This window comes from Vitis riparia, chromosome 7 (assembly GCF_004353265.1).
Source record: "Vitis riparia cultivar Riparia Gloire de Montpellier isolate 1030 chromosome 7, EGFV_Vit.rip_1.0, whole genome shotgun sequence".
NCBI classification, from domain to species: Eukaryota; Viridiplantae; Streptophyta; class Magnoliopsida; order Vitales; family Vitaceae; genus Vitis; species Vitis riparia.
Genome location: NC_048437.1, coordinates 18,291,829 through 18,309,012, shown reverse-complemented (window position 1 = coordinate 18,309,012; position 17,184 = coordinate 18,291,829).

The following is a 17,184-nucleotide window of genomic DNA, read 5'->3' as shown; positions in this document are numbered from 1 at the left end:
GTATGGACTCCATTCTAATAATGTCATATGTTTGGTCATGAAGCTTCTTTTGTTCCCTCTCGTTGAGTAGTTTATGAGTTATATGGTATATTAATAAAAAGTTTGCTCTATATTTAAGAAAAGCTAGAAAAAATTAAAACATGTAAAGTGGACAAAAATGTTGTACGATTGAAGAGCAATATGAATTGAGATACCTTCTATTGCTTTTTTCAATCCAAACCAAATCATCAAGTGGTATCTAAATTAGGAAAATGACAGTCTCTATTTGGAAATATAACGAAACAAGAAAGAATTTATTGTTGTTAAATGACTAACCATTTAGTTCTGATTCTCAAGAATATATCCTGTGATAACCTGGGTTGCTTGTTTTTAGTGAAATAAACAAGAACCTTGCCATGGCAAGAAAAGTTCAAGAAGGAAAGAATCGAATTAGAGATAATTCACTACACTCGTGTTTCTTCTAAAAAAAAAAACTCAATTATTTTTACTCCCTTGGGTCTTCTAGTGGTTCCTTTACCCTTGAAAAACATATAAAACCAATTATTACTCTAAAAAAATTAGTGTGTAATTGAGAGTCTCTAGTAAGAACTTGAAGTATCATGTGTCTATTCCAATGTAAGGACTCTATTCCAATAGTGTCATGTGTCTAGTTATGAAACTTCTAGCATTCTCACTCATTCAATAGTTTTTAAGCTATGTGGTATATTAATAAAAAAAACATGTTCCATATTTGAGAAAAGCAAGAAAAAATCAAGACATGCAAAGAGGGTAGAAAATGTTGTACCATTAAAGAGCAACACCAACTGAGATTAGCCCTACTACTTTTCTAAAAAACAAACAAAATCATGGTGTGGTTTCTAGATTAGGAAAATATTAGATCTTATTTGGAAAGAGAACAAAACAAGAAAGAATTTCTCATTGTTAAATTACTAACTGTTTAGTTCCAATTCTCCAGAATCCTGGCACAACCTAGATCACATGCTCTTTGTTATGATAAGACAATTTCAAGAAGAAAAGAAGAGAATCAAAGACAATTTACTTTACTCATATTTGATCTAAACGAAAAAAACAATTTATTTTTTTTTTGCTACATTTATTCTTCAAGCGTTTCCTATACCTTGGAAAAAAAACATAAAACCAATTACTACGCTAAGAAGATTAGTGGGAAATCGTGGGTCTCTCTATGATATGAACTTGAAGTATCATGTGTCAATTCCAATGTAAGGACTCTATTCCAATAGTATCTCATGTATGGTCATGAAACCTCTTGCATTTCCACTTGTTGAGTGTTTTTTTTAATTATGTGGTATATTGATAATAAGCATGTTCCATATTCAAGAAAAGTTAGAAAAAAAATTAAAACATGCAAAGGGGACAAAAAAATGTTGTACCATTGAGGAGCAACATCAATTGAGATTCAATCGATTGCTTTTCTAAAACCAAATGAAATCCTAAAGTGGTCTCTAGATTCGGAAAATGTTTGTCCTTAATTGGAAATAGAACAAAACAAGAAAAAATTTATCGTTGTCAAATGACTAACTGTTTAGTTTTGATTCTCCATAATCCTTCCACAACTTGGGTCTCATGCTCTTAGCAAAAAAAAAACAAAAACTTTGTTATGATAACATAATTTCAAGGAGAAAAGAGAATCAGAGACAATTTACTCTACTTATGTTTCTTATAAACAAACAAAAAAATCAATTTTTTTACACTCTTTTAGTTTTCAAGTGGTTCCTATACTCTAAAAAAAACCCATAAAAGTAATTATTACGCTAACAAGATTAATAGGAAATCGAATGTCTCTCTCAAGTAAGAACTTAAGGTATCATGTATCTATTTCAAAATAAGGACTCTATTCCAATAGTATCATGTGTCTGGTCATGAAACCTCCTACACTCCCACTCATTCAGTGGTTTTTGAGTTATGTGGTATATTAATAAAAAACATGTTTCATATATGAGAAAAGTTGGAAAAATCAATACATGTGAAGATGATAGAAAATATTGTATAATTGAAGAGTAACATCAATAAAGATTCCATCTATTGCTTTTTTGAAACCAAACCAAATCATTAGGTGGTTTCTCGATTACAAAAATGTCAATCCCTATTTAGAAAAAGAACAAAACAAGAAAGGATTTTTTGTAGTTAAATAACTAACCATTTAGTTCCGATTCTTCATAATCCTACCATAATATGGGTCGCATGTTCTTAGTGAAATAAACAAAAACTTTGTTATGATAAGATCATTTCAAAAAGGAAAGAAGAGAATTAGAGACAATTTACTTCACTAATGATTCTTCTAGATAACACAAAAAAAAAAAAAAAAAAACAATTGTTTTTACTCCCTTTAACCTTCCAATGGTTCCTATACCCTTGTAAAACATAAAACCAATTATTATGCTAAGAAGATTAATGGGAAATGAAATGTCTCTCTCAAGTAAGAACCTGAAGTATCATGTGTTTGGTCAAGAAACCTCTTGCATTCATACTCATTTAGTGGTTTTTGAGTTATGTGGTATATTAATAAAGGGCATGTTCCATAATTGAGAAAAGCTAGAAAAAATCAAAACATTCAAAGATGATAGAAAATATTGTACCACTAAAGAGCAACATCAATTGAGATTACATCTATTGTTATTCTAAAACCAAACCAAACCAAATCAAGAAGTGGTTTCTAGATTAGGACAATGTTCGTCCCTATTTGGAAATAAAACAAAATAAGAAAGAATTTATCGTTATCAAATGACTAACCATTTAGTTCTGATTCTCTAGAATCCTGTCACAACCTGGGTCACATGACTTTAGTTAAATAAACAAGAACTTTGTTATGACAAGATAATTTCAAGAAGAAAAGAAAATATCAAAGACAATATATTTCACTCATTTCTTCTAAACCAAAAATAAATCAATTTTTGTTGCTCCCTTCGATCTTCTAGTGGTTCCCATACCCTTGAAAAAAAACATAAAACCAATTATTACACTGAGAAGATATGTGGGAAATCAAGAGTAGCTTTCTAGTAACAAAATGAAGTATCATCTGTCTATTCTAATGTAAGGACTCTATTTCTATAGTATCATGTGTCAGGTTATGAAACCTCTTCCATCCCCACTCATTCAGTGGTTTTTGAGTTATGTGGTATATTAATAAAATGCATCTTCCATATTTGAGAAAAGTTAGAAAAAATCTAAACATTCAAATAGGATAGAAAATGTTATACCATTGAAGATCGACATCAATTGAGATTCCATCTATTACTTTTCTAAAACCAAACCAAATCATGAAGTGGTTTCTGGATTAAGAAAAGGTTAGTCCCTATTTGTAAACTGAACAAAACAGAAAAGAACTTATCATTATTAAATGACTAATCGTTTAGTTTTGATTTTCTAGAATCCTATTACAACCTGGGTCACATGTCCCTAGTTAAATAAATGAGAACTTTGTTATGACAAGATAATTTCAAGAAAAAAAGAAGAGAATCAAAGACAATATACTTCACTCATGTTTCTTCTAAACCAAAACTAAATCAATTTTTGTTACTCCCTTTGCTCTTCCAATGGTTCTTATACCCTAGAAAAAAAAAACATAAAACCAATTATTACATTGAGAAAATTAGTGGAAAATCGAGAGCCTTTTTCTAGTAAGAAAATGAAGTATCATGTCTCTATTCTAATGTAAGAACTCTATTCCAATAGTGTCATGTGTCTGGTTATGAAACCTCTTGCATTCCCACTCATTCAGTGGTTTCTAAGTTATGTGATATACAAATAAAATGCATGTTCCACATTTGAGAAAAGCTAGAAAAAATAAAAACATGCAAAGAGGATAGAAAATGTTGTACCATTGAGGAGCAACATCAATTTAGATTCTATCAATTGCTTTTCTATAACCAAATCATATTATTAAGTGATTTCTTGATTAAGAAAATGTTTGTCCCTATTTGGAAACAAAACAAAGATGATAGAATTTTAAACAGTTAGTCATTTAACAACGATAAATTCTTTCTTATTTTATACCATTTCAAAATAAGGATAGACATTTTCTAAATTCATAAACCATTTTAGGATTTCATTTGGTTTCAAAAAAGTAATTGGTGGAATCTCAATTGATGTTGCTCCTTAATGGTAATACATTTTTCGTTCCCCCAATGCATGTTTTGATTTTTTATAGTTTTTCTCAAATATGGAACATACTTATTATTAATATACTATATAACTCAAAAACAACTCAACAAGCGGAAATGCAAGAGGTTTCATGACCAGACACATGATACTATTGGAATTTAGTCCTTGCTTTGGAATTGACACATGATACTTCAAGTTCATATTAGAAAGAGACCCACGATTTCGCACTAATCTTCTTAGCATAGTAATTGGTTTTATGTTTTTTTTTCCAAGGTATAAGAACCACTTGAATACCAAATGCAGTAAAAAAAAAAATACGTTTTTTTTTAGATCAAACATGAGTGAAACAAATTTTCTCTTATTCTCTACTTTCCTTCTTGAAATTATCTTTTGATAACAAAGTTCTCATTTTTTTCACTAAAGAAATGAGGCCCAAGTTGTGGCTAGATTCAAGAGGATTGAAACTAAATGGTTACTCATTTCACAATGATAAATTTTCTCTTTCTTATTTTGTTCTAATTCTAAATAGGGCCAGACACTTTACGAATCCTGCAACCACTTCAAGATTTCTTTTGGTTTTAGAAAAGCAATCGAGGAATTCTCAATTGATGTTGCTCTTCAATGGTACAATGTTTTCTATCATTTTTGTATGTTCTGAGTATTTGTAGATTTTCTCAAATATGGAACATGTTTATTATTAATATACCACTTAACGAGTAGGAAAACAAGAGGTTTCATGACCAAACACATGACACTATAGGAATAGAGTTCCATATTTGAGAAAAACTAGAAAAAATCAAAACATTCAAAGAAGAAATAAAATATTGTACCATTGAGGAGTAAAATCAATTGAGATTACATCAATTACTTTTTTGAAACCAAAACAAAATCCTAAAGTGGTTTCTAGATTCAGAAAAGGTATGTCCCTATTTCGAAATAAAACAAAATAAGAAAGAGTTTATCACTGTGAAATGACTAACCGTTTCGTTTTGACCCTCCAGAATCCTACCACAACTTAGGTCTCATGCTCTTAATAAAAAAAAGTAGAACTTTTGTATGACGAGATAATTTCAAGATGGAAAGCAAAGAATCAGTGAAAATTCACTCCACTCATGTTTGATCTAAACGAAAAAAAAAAATCAATTTTTTTTACTGCATTTGATTTTTCAGTGGTTCCAATACCTTAAAAAAAAACATAAAACCAATTACCACACTAAGAAGATTAGTGGAAAATCATGGGACTCTCTCTAATATGAACTTGAAGTATCGTGTGTCAATTCTAATACAATGACTCTATTACAATAGTATCATACGTCTGGTCATGAAACCTCTTGCATTTCCACTTGTTGAGTGGATTTTGAGTTGTGGTATATTATTACTATGCCAAGAAGATTAGTGGGAAATCGTAGGTCTCTCTTTAATATGAACAAGAAGTATCCTATGTCAATTCCAATGCAAAGACTATACTCCAATAGTATCATGTGTCTGGTCATGAAACCTCATGCATTTCCACTTATTGAGTGGTTTTTGAGTTATGTGGTATATTACTAATAAGTATGTTCCATATTTGAGAAAAGCTATGAAAATTCAAGACATGGATAGGAAAACAAAAATGTTATATCATTGAGGAGCAACATCAATTGAGATTCCATCGATTGGTTTTCTAAAACCAAACAAAATCTTGAAGTGGCTTCTTGATTCGGAATATGAATGTCACTACTTGGAAATAGAAATAAACAACAAAGAATTTATCGTTGTGAAATGACTAACCGTTTAGTTCCATTCCTCTAAAATCCTGCCACAACTTGGGTTTCATGCTCTGAGCAAAAAAAAAATAACAAAAAAACATAACTTTGTTATGACAAGATAATTACAATAAGGAAAGAAGATAATCAGATAAAATTTACTCTACTGATGTTTGACCTAAACGAAAAAAAAATCAATTTTTTTACTGCATTTGGTGTCATCATTTGGTGTTTTGTTCTATTTCCAAGAAGGGATAAACTTTTTCTGAAACGAGAACCACTTTAGGATTTCGTTTGGTTTTAGAAAAGCAATCAATGCAATCTAAATTCATGTTGCTCCTCAATGGTACAACATTTTTTGTCTCATTTACTTGTTTTTATTTTTTCAAACTTTTCTCAAATGTGGAGCATGCTTATTATTAATATAACACATAAATAAAAAACCACTCAACAAGTGGAAAAGCAAGAGGTTTCATTAGCAGACACATGATACTGTTGGAATAAAGTTCTTGCATTAGAATTGACATGATACTTCAAATTCATATTAAATTGAGACTCACGATTTTCCACTAATCTTCTTAGCCTAGTCATTGGTTTTATGTTTTTTTCCAAGGTATACAAATCACTTGAAGACCAAATGCAATAAATAAAAAAAAATGATTTTTGATTTTCTTTTAGATCAAACATGAGTGGAGTGAATTTTCTCTAATCCTCTTCTTTTCCTCTTGAAATTACATTGTCATAACAAAGTTCTTCATTTTTTTCACTCAGTGCATGAGATTCAAGTTGTGGCATGATTTTGGAGGATCAGAACTAAACGGTTAGTTGTTTTACAACAATGAATTCTTTCTTAATTTTTTCTAAATCCAAATAGCAACAAATAATTTATGTATCTAGAAACCATTTCAAGATTTTGTTTCGTTTCACAAAAACAATCGATGGAATCCCAATTGATGTTGCTTCTCTATGGTACAACATTTTTTTGTTCCCTACACATGTTTTGATTTTTTATAACTTTTCTTAAATATGGAACATGCTTATTATTAATATACCATATAACTTAAATATCATTGAACGAGTATGAACACCAAAGGTTTCAAGGCCAGAAACATGACACTACAAGAATTGAGTTCCAGAGTTGAGAAAAACTAGAAAAAATCAAAACATGCAAAGGAGAAGGAAAATGTTGTACCACTCAAGAGCAACATCAATTGGGATTCCATCGATTGCTTTTCTAAAACCAAAACAAAATCCTGAAGTGGTTTCTATATTCAGAAAATGCATATCCCTATTTGGAAATAAAACAATATAAGAAATAATTTATCGTTGTGAAATGACTAACCATTTAGTTCCGATCCTCTAGAATCCTACCATAACTTGGGTCTCATGCTCATGTTTGATCTAAACAAAAAAAACAAAAAAAAAAAACCAATTTTTTTTTACTACATTTGGTCTTCATGTGGTTCTTATACCTTGAAAAAAACCATAAAACCAATTACTATGCTAAGAATGTTAGTGAGAAATCATGGGTCTTTCTCTAATCTAAACTTGAAGTATCATGTGATCATGTGTCAATTCCAATGCAAGGACTCTATTCCAATAGTATCATATGTCTAGTCATGAAACCTCTAGCTTTTACACTTGTTGAGTGTTTTTTGAGTTATGTGGTATATTAATAATAAGCATGTTCCACATTTGAGAAAAGCTATAAATAATCAAAACATCCACAGGGGAATGAAAATGTTGTACCATTGAGGAACAACACCATTTGAGATTCCATTGATTTCTTCTTTGAAATTAAATGAAATCTTGAAGTGGTTTCTAGATTCAGAAAATATTTGTCCATATTTGGAAATAGAATAAAACAAGAAATAATTTATCATTGTGAAATGACTAACCGTTTAGTTCTAATCCTCCTAAACCCTACCACAACTTGGGTCTCATGCCCTTAGTGAAAAAAAGAAAAACTTTGTTATGACAATATAATTTCAAGAGGGAAAAAGAAGATTAGAGAAAATTTACTCCACTCATGTTTGATCTAAACAAAACAAAAAAAAAAAAAAAAACAATTTTTTTGTTGCATTTAGTCTCATCAATTGGTCTAATTTCGTTCTATTTCCAAGTAGGGACACACATCTTCTGAAACCAGAAAGCACTTTAGGATTTCATTTGGTTTCTGAAAATCAATCGATGGAATTTAATTGATGTTGTTCCTCTATGGTACAACATTTTCTACCTCTTTTGCATGTTTTAATTTTTTTTCTTGCTTTTCTCAAATATGAAACAATATTTCTGTAGTGTCATGTGTCTGGTCATGAAACCTCTTAGGTTCCAACTCATTAAGTGGTTTTAGAATCATGTGGTATATTAATATTAAGCATGTTCTATATTTGAGAAAAGCTACAAAAAATCAAAACATGTAAATGGAACAGAAAATGTCGTACTATTGAGGAGCAACACCAATTGGGATTCCATCAATTGCTTGTTTGAAACGAAATGAAATCATGAAATGGTTTCTAGATTTGAAAAATGTTTGTCCCTATTTGGAAATAGAACAAAACAATAAAGAATTTATTGTCATGAAATGACTAACCATTTAGTTCCAATCCTCTAGATTCTTTCCACAACTTAAGTCTCATGCCCTTAGTGAAAAAAACAAAAACTTTGTTATGAAAAGATAATTTCAAGAGGGAAAGTAGAAGATCAAGGAAAATTTACACTACTCATGTTTGATCTAAACGAAAAAAATTAAAATTAAAAAAAAAATCAATTTTTTTTTACTGCATTTGGTCTTCAGATGGTCCTTATACCTAACAAAAGAACATAAAACCAATTACCATGCTAAGAGATTAATGGGAAACCATGGGTCTCTCTCTAATATGAACTTGAACTATCATATGTCAATTCCAATGTAAGGACTCTATTCCAATATTATCATATGTCTGGCCGTGAAACCTCTTGCATTTCCACTTGTTGAGTGGTTTTTGAGTTATGAGGTATATTAATAATAAGCATGTTCCATATTTTAGAAAAGTTACAAAAAAATCAAAACATACATATGGGATAGAAAATGTTGTACCATTAAGGAGCAACATCAATTGAGATTCCATCGATTGCTTTTCTGAAACCGAACGAAATCCTGAAGTGGTTTCCGAATTCGAAAAATGGTTATCCCTATTTGGAAATAGAACAAAACTAGAAAGAATTTATCGTTGTGAAATGACTAATTCTTTACTTCCGATCCTCTAGAATCATGCCACAACTTGGGTCTCATGCTCTTAGTGAAAAAAATTAAAACTTTGTGATGAGAATATAATTTCAACAAAGAAATAGGAGAATCAAAGAAAATTCACTCCACTCTTGTCTGATTTAAATGAAAAAAAAAATCAATTTTTTTTTATTGCATTTCATCTTCAAGTACTATACCTTGAAAAAAACAAAAACCAATTACTATGCTAAGAAGATTAGTAGGAAATTGTGGGTCTCTCTCTAATATGAACTTGAAGTATCATGTGTCAATTCCAATGCAAGGACTCTATTCCAATAATAACATGTGTCATGAAACAACTTGCATTTCCACTTGTTGAGTGCTTTTTGAGCTATATGATACATTAATAATAAGCATTTTTACATTTGAGAGAAACTATAAAAAATCAAAACATGCATAGGAGACAAAAAAAAAAAAATGTTATCCTATTAAGGAGCAACAGCAATTGAGATTCCATCAATTGCTTTTGTAAAAAGAAACGAAATCCTGAAGTGGTTTATGGAGTCAAAAATTGTCTGTTGCTATTTGGAAATAGAACGAAACAAGAAAGAATTTATCGTTTTGAAATGACTAACTATTTGGGTCTCATGCCCTTAGTAAAAAAACCAAGAACTTTGTTCTGAGAATATAATTTCAAGAAGAAAAGAAGGGAATCAGAGAAGATTCACTCCACTCATGTTTGATCCAAGTGAAAAACAAAAGTTAATTTTTTTTTTTACTGCATTTGGTCTCATGATTTGGTCTTGTTTCATTCTACTTCCATGCAGGGACAAACATTTTCCGAAACCAGAAACCACTTTAGGATTTCGTTTGGTTTCACAAAAGCAATCAATGGAATCAAAATTGATGTTGCTTCTTAATGGTGCAATATTTTATGTCCTCTTTGAATTTTTTATTTTTTTTTAGCTTTTTCCAAATATGGAATATGCTTATTATTAATATACCACATAACTCAAAAACCACTCAGCAAGTGGAAATGCAAGAGGTTTCACGACCCCACACATGATACTATTGGAATAAAGTCTTTGCATTGGAATTAACACACGATACTTCAAGTTCATATTAGAGAGAGACCCAAGATTTCCCACTAATCTTTTTCGCATAGTAATTAGTTTTATGTTTTTTTCCAAGGTATAGAAACCACTTGAAGACCAAATGCAGTAAAAAAAATTGATTTTTATTTTTCATTTAGATTAAACATGAGTGGAGTAAATTTTCTTTGATTATCTTCCTTCCATCTTGAAATTATATTGCCATAAAAAAGTTGTTTCTTTGTTCACTAACTAAGGGCATGAAACCTAAGTTGTGGCAGGATTCTAGAAAATCGAAACTAAGTGGTTAGTCATTTCACAATGATAAATTCTTTCTTGTTTTGTTCCATTTCAAAGTTGGGACAAACATTTTTTGAAACTAGAAACCACTTCAGGATTTCGTTTAGTTTAAGAAAAGCAATATATGGAATCTTAAATGATGTTTCTCCTAAATGGTACAACAATTTATTTCCTATTTGCATGTTTTGATTTTTTTTCTAACTTTTCTCAAATATGGAACATGCTTGTTATTAATATACCACCTAACTCAAAAACCAATCAATAAGTGGAAATGCAAGAAGTTTCACAACCGGGTACATGATACTATTGGAATTGACACATGATACTTCAAGTTCATATTAAAGAGAGACCCAAGATTTCCCACTAATTTTCTTAACATAGTAATTGGTTTTATGTTTTTTTCCAAGGTATAGGAACCACTTGAAAACCAAATATAGTATAAGAAAAATTGATTTTTATTTTTAGTTTAGATCAAACATAAGTGGACTAAATTTTCTCTAATTCTCTTCCATTTTGAAATTATCTTGTCATAAAAAAGTTCTTTTTTTTTTTCACTAAGGGCATGAGACCCAAGTTGTGATAGGATTTTGGAGAATCAAAACTAAGCAGTTAGTCATTTCACAATGATAAATTCTTTCTTGTTTTGTTCCATTTCAAAGTTGAGACAAACATTTTCTAAAACTAGAAACCACTTCAGGATTTCATTTCATTAAAGAAAAGCAATTGATGGAATCTTAATTGATGTTGCTGTTAATTGTACAACATTTTTTGTCTCTTTACATGTTTTGATTTGTTCTAACTTTTCTCAAATATGAAACATACTTATTATTAATATACCATATAACTCAAAAACCATTCAACAAGTGGAATGCAAGAGGTTTGATGGCTAGACTTATGATACTATAGGAAAAGAGTCCTTAAATTGAGATTGACACATGATACTTCAAGTTCATATTAGAGAGAGCCCCATGATTTCCCACTAATCTTCTTAGCGTAGTAATTGATTTTATGTTTTTTCCCAATGATAGGAGCCACTTGAAGACCAAATGTAGTAAAAAAAATTGATTTTTATTTTTCATTAAGATCAAACATGAGTGAAGTAAATTTTCTCTGATTCTCTTCTTTCCCTCTTAAACATGAGACCTAAGTTGTGGCAGGATTCTGGAGTATCATAACTAAATAGTTAGTCATTTCACAACAATAATTTTTTTCTTGTTTTGTTCTATTTCCAAATAGCGAAAGACATTTTCCAAATCTAGAAACCACTTCAGGATTTCATTTGGTTTCAAAAAAGCAATCGATGGAATCTCAATTGATGTTGCTCCTCAATGGTACAACATTTTCTTTCCCGTATGCATATTTTGATTTTTTTTTATAGCTTTTCTAAAATATGATAAATGCTTATAATTAATGTACCACATAACTCAAAAACCACTCAAAAAGTGGAAATGTAAGAGGTTTCATGACTAGACACACGTTACTATTGGAATAGAGTCCTTGCATTAGAATTGACACATGATGCTTCATGTTCATATGAGAAAGAGACCCATGATTTCCCACTAATCTTCTTAGTGTAGTAACTGGTTTTATGTTTTTTTCCAAGGTATAGGAACCATTAGAAGGCCAAAAAAAGTGGGAAAAAAATTGATTTTGTTTATCTTTTTTGGTTATAAGAAACATAAGTGAAGTAAATTGTCTCTAATTCTGCTTTCCCTCTTAAAATTGTCTTGTCACTAACAAAGTTCCTATTTCTTTCACTAAGAGCATGAGACCCAAGTTGTGGTTAGATTTTCTAGGATCGAAACTAAACAATTAGTCATTTCACAATGATAAATTCTTTGTTATTTTGTTCTATTTCTAAATAGGGATAGACATTTTCTGAATCCAAAAACCACTTCCAAAATTCATTTGGTTTCAGAAAAGCAATCAATGGAATCTTAATTGATGTTGCTCCTCAATGGTACAACATTTTCTATCCCTTATGCATGTTTTGATTTTTTTTTTTATAATTTTTCTCAAATATGGAACATGCTTATTGTTAATAGACCATGTAACTCAGAAGCCACTCAACAAGTGGAAATGCAAGAGGTTTCATGACCAAACACATGATACTATTGGAATAGAGTCCTTACATTAGAATTCACACATGATACTTCAAGTTCGTATGAGAAAGAGACCCACGATTTCCACTAATCTTCTTAGCATAGTAACTGGTTTTATGTTTTCTTCCAAGGTATAGGAACCACTTGAAGACCAAATGCTGTAAAAAAAATTGATTTTTTTTTTCATTTAGATCAAACATGAGTAGAGTAAATGTTCTCTGATTCTCTTCTTTTCATCTTAATATTATCTTGTCATAACAAAATTCTTTTTTTGTTTACTAAGGGCATGAGACCAAGGTTGTGGCAGGATTCTGAAGAATCAAAACAAAACAGTTAGTCATTTCATAATGATAAATTCTTTCTTATTTTGTTCTATTTTTTAATAGCGACGGACATTTTTCGAATCTAGAAACCACTTCAAGATTTCGTTTGGTTTCAAAAAAGCAATCAATGGAATCTCAATTGATGTTGCTCCTCAATGGTGCAACATTTTATGTCCTCTTTGCATGTTTTCATTTTTTCTAGCATTTCTAAAATATGGAACATACTTATTATTAATATACCACATAACTCAAAAACCACTCAACAAGTGGAAGTGCAAGAGGTTTCATGACCAAACACACGATACTATTGAACTAGAGTTCTTACATTGGAATTGACACATGATGCTTCATATTCATATTAGAGAGAGACCCACGTTTCCCATTAATCTTCTTAGTGTAATAATTGGTTTTATGTTTTATTTTGAGGTTATAGGAACCAATGGCAAGCCAAATGGGAGTAAAAAAAAATTGATTTTGTTTATTTTTTATTTTTTGTTTATAAGAAATATCAGTGAAGTAAATTGTCTGTGATTCTACTTTCCCTCTTGAAATTATCTTATCATAATAAAGTTCTTGTTTTTTTCACAAATAGCATAAGACCCAAGTTGTGACAGTATTATAGAGGGTCAGAACTAAATGGTTAGTCATTTCACTACGATAAATTCTTTCTTGTTTACTTCTATTTCAAAACATGGACAAACATTTTCCAAATCCAAAAACCACATCAGCATTTCATTTGGTTTAAAAAAAAAAACAATAGATGGAATCTAAATTGATGTTGCTCTTCAGTGGTACAACATTTTCTGTCCCATCTGCATGTTTTGATTTTTACTAACTTTTGTCAAATTTTAAATATGCTTATTATTAATATACCACATAACTTAAAAACTATTCAACAAGTGGGAATGCAAGAGGTTTCATGATTAGACACATGATACTATTGGAATAAAGTCCTTGCATTGGAATTGGCACACAATACTTCAAGTTCATATTGGAGAGAGAGCCACGATTTCTCACTAATCTTCTTAACGTAATAATTGGATTTATGTTTTTTTTCCAGGGTATAGGAACCACTAGAAGGCCAAAAAGGAGTAAAAAAAATTGAAATTTTTTTTTTTTTTTAATAGATAGGAAACATGAGGTGTAAATTGTGTCTAATTCTGCTTTCCCTCTTGAAATTATCCTCTCATAACAAAGTTCTTGTTTTTTTCACTAAGAGCATAAGATCCAAGTTGTGGCAGGATTCTAAAGGATCAGAACTAAATAGTTAGTGATTTGACAATGATAAATTTTTTCTTAATTTATTTTGTTTCAGAGTAGGGACTCATATTTTGTTAATCCAAAAACTACTTCATGATTTGGCTTAGCTTCAGAAAAGCAATAGATGGTGTCTCAATTGAAATTGTTCCTCAATGGTACAACATTTTTTGTCCCCTTAGCATGTTTTGATTTTTTTAGTTTTACTCAAATGTGGAACATGCTTATTATTAATATACAACATAACTCAAATACCACTTAACAAGTAGGAACACAAGAGGATTCATGACCAAACACATGACACTATAGCAATAGAGTTTTTACATTGGAATAGGCATTTGATACTTCATGTCGTTACTAGAGAAAGACCCTCGATTTCTCATTAATCTTCTTAGTGTAACAATTGATTTTATGTTTTTTTTTCCAAGGTATAGGAACCACTAGAAGGCCAAAAAGGAGTAAAAAAAAAAATTATTTTGTTTATTTTTTTTTTATAAGAAAAATGAGTGTAGTAAATTTTCTTTGATTCTACTTTCCCTCTTGAAATTATCTTGTCATAACAAAGTTCTTGTTTTTTTCACCATATGCATGATACCCAAGTTGTGGCAGGATTTTGGAGGATCAAACTAAACGGTTAGTCATTTCACAATGATAAATTCTTTCTTGTTTTATTCTATTTCCAAATAGGGCAAACATTTTCCGAATCTAGAAACCATTTCAGGATTTTTTTTCTTTTTTTCTTTTTTTTTGTTTCAGAAAAGCAATAGATGGAATCTCAATTGATGTTGTTTCTTAATGGTCTAACATTTTTTGTCTCATATGCATGTTTTGATTTTTTTATACCTTTTTTGAAATATAAACACGCTTATTATTAATATACCACATAACTCAAAAATCACTCAACAAGTAGAAATGCAAGAGGTTTCACAACCAGACACAGGATACTATTGGAATAGAGTCCTTGCATTGGAATTGGCACATGATACTTCAAGTTTTTACGAGAGAAAGACCCACGATTTCCAACTAATCTTCTTAGCATAGTAATTGATTTTATGTTTTTTTTCCAAGGTATAGGAACCATTAGAAGGTAAAAACTGAGTAAAAAAAATGATTTTGTCTATCTTTTTTGGTTGTAAGAAACATGACTAAAGTAAATTGTCTTTGATTCTGCTTTCCTTCTTGAAATTATCTTATCTTAACAAAGTTCTTGTTTTGTTCACTAAGAGCATGAGACCTAAATTGTGACAGGATTCTAAAGGATTGATACTAAACAGCTAGTCATTTCACAACGATAGATTCTTTCTTCTTTTTTTATGTTTCCAAATTGCAACAAACAATTTCCGAATCAAGAAACCACTTAAGGATTTCATTTCGTTTCACAAAAGCAATCGATGGAATCTCAATCGATGTTGCTCCTCAATGGTACAACATTTTCTATCCCCTATGTATCTTTTGATTTTTTATAGTTTTTCTCAAATATGGAACATGCTTATTATTAATATACCACATAACTCAAAAACCACTCAACAAGTGGAAATGCAAGACATACATGATATTATTGGAATTGACACATGATACTTCAAGTAATTGGTTTTATGTTTTTTTTCCAAAGTATAAGAACCACTTGAAGACCAAATACTATAAAAAAAAAAAAAAAAATTGATTTTTTTTTTTCATTTAGATCAAACATGGGTGGAGTAAATTTTCTTTGATTCTCTTCTTTCTCTCTTGAAATTATCTTGTCATAACAAAGTTCTTTTTTTCACTAAGGTCAAGAGACCCAAGCTGTGGCAAGATTCTAGAGGATTGGAACTAAATAGTTAGTCATTTAACAACAATAAATTCTTTCTTATTTTGTACTATTTCAAAATAGGGACAAATATTTTCTAAATCTGTAATCTACTTTAAGATATCATTTGGTTTTAAAAAAGTAATTGGTGGAATCTCAATTAATGTTGCTCCTTCATGGTACTACATTTTCGTTCCCTAATGCATGTTTTGATTTTTTTTTTTTATAGTTTTTCTCAAATATGGAACATGCTTATTATTAATATACCACATAACTCAAAAACAACTCAACAAGTGGAAATGCAAGAGGTTTCACGACTAAACACATGATAGTATTGGAATTTAGTCCTTGCTTTGGAATTGACACATGATACTTCAAGTTCATATTAAAGAAAGACCCACAATTTCACACTAATCTTTTTAGCGTAGCAATTGGTTTTATGTTTTTTTTTTCCAAGGTATAAGAACCACTTGAAGACCAAATGCAATAAAAAAAAAATTGGTTTTTATTTTTTTATATCAAACTTGAGTAGAGTAAACTTTCTCTTATTCTCTACTTTCCCACTTAAAGTTATCTTCTGATAACAAAGTTCTTCTTTTCTTCACTAAGGACATGAGACCCAAGTTGTGGCAGGATTCAAGAGGATCGAAACTAAATGGTTACTCGTTGCACAACGATAAATTTTTTCTTGCTTTGTTCTAATTCCAAGTAGGGACAGACATTTTCTGAATCCAGAAACCACTTCAAGATTTCATTTGGTTTAAGAAAACTAATCGAGGGAATCTCAATTGATGTTGTTCCTCAATGGTATAACATTTTCTATCCTTTTTGCATGTTCTGAGTATTTGTCGATTTTCTCAAATATGAAACATGTTTATTATTAATATACCACATTACTCAAATACCACATAACGAGTAGAAAAGTAAGAGGTTTCATGACCAGACACATGACACTATAGTAATAGAGTTCCATATTTGAGAAAAACTAGAAAAAATCAAAACATGCAAAGAAGACAGAAAATGTTGTACCATTGAGGAGCAAACATCAATTGAGATTCCATCGATTGCTTTTCTAAAACCAAAATGAAATCCTGAAGTGGTTTCTGCATTCAAAAAATGTTTGTCCCTATTTAGAAATAGAACAAAACATAAAAGAATTTATCATTGTGAAATGACTAACTGTTTAGTTCCGATCCTCCAAAAGCCTACCACAAATTGGGTCACATGCTCTTAGTGAGAAACACAAG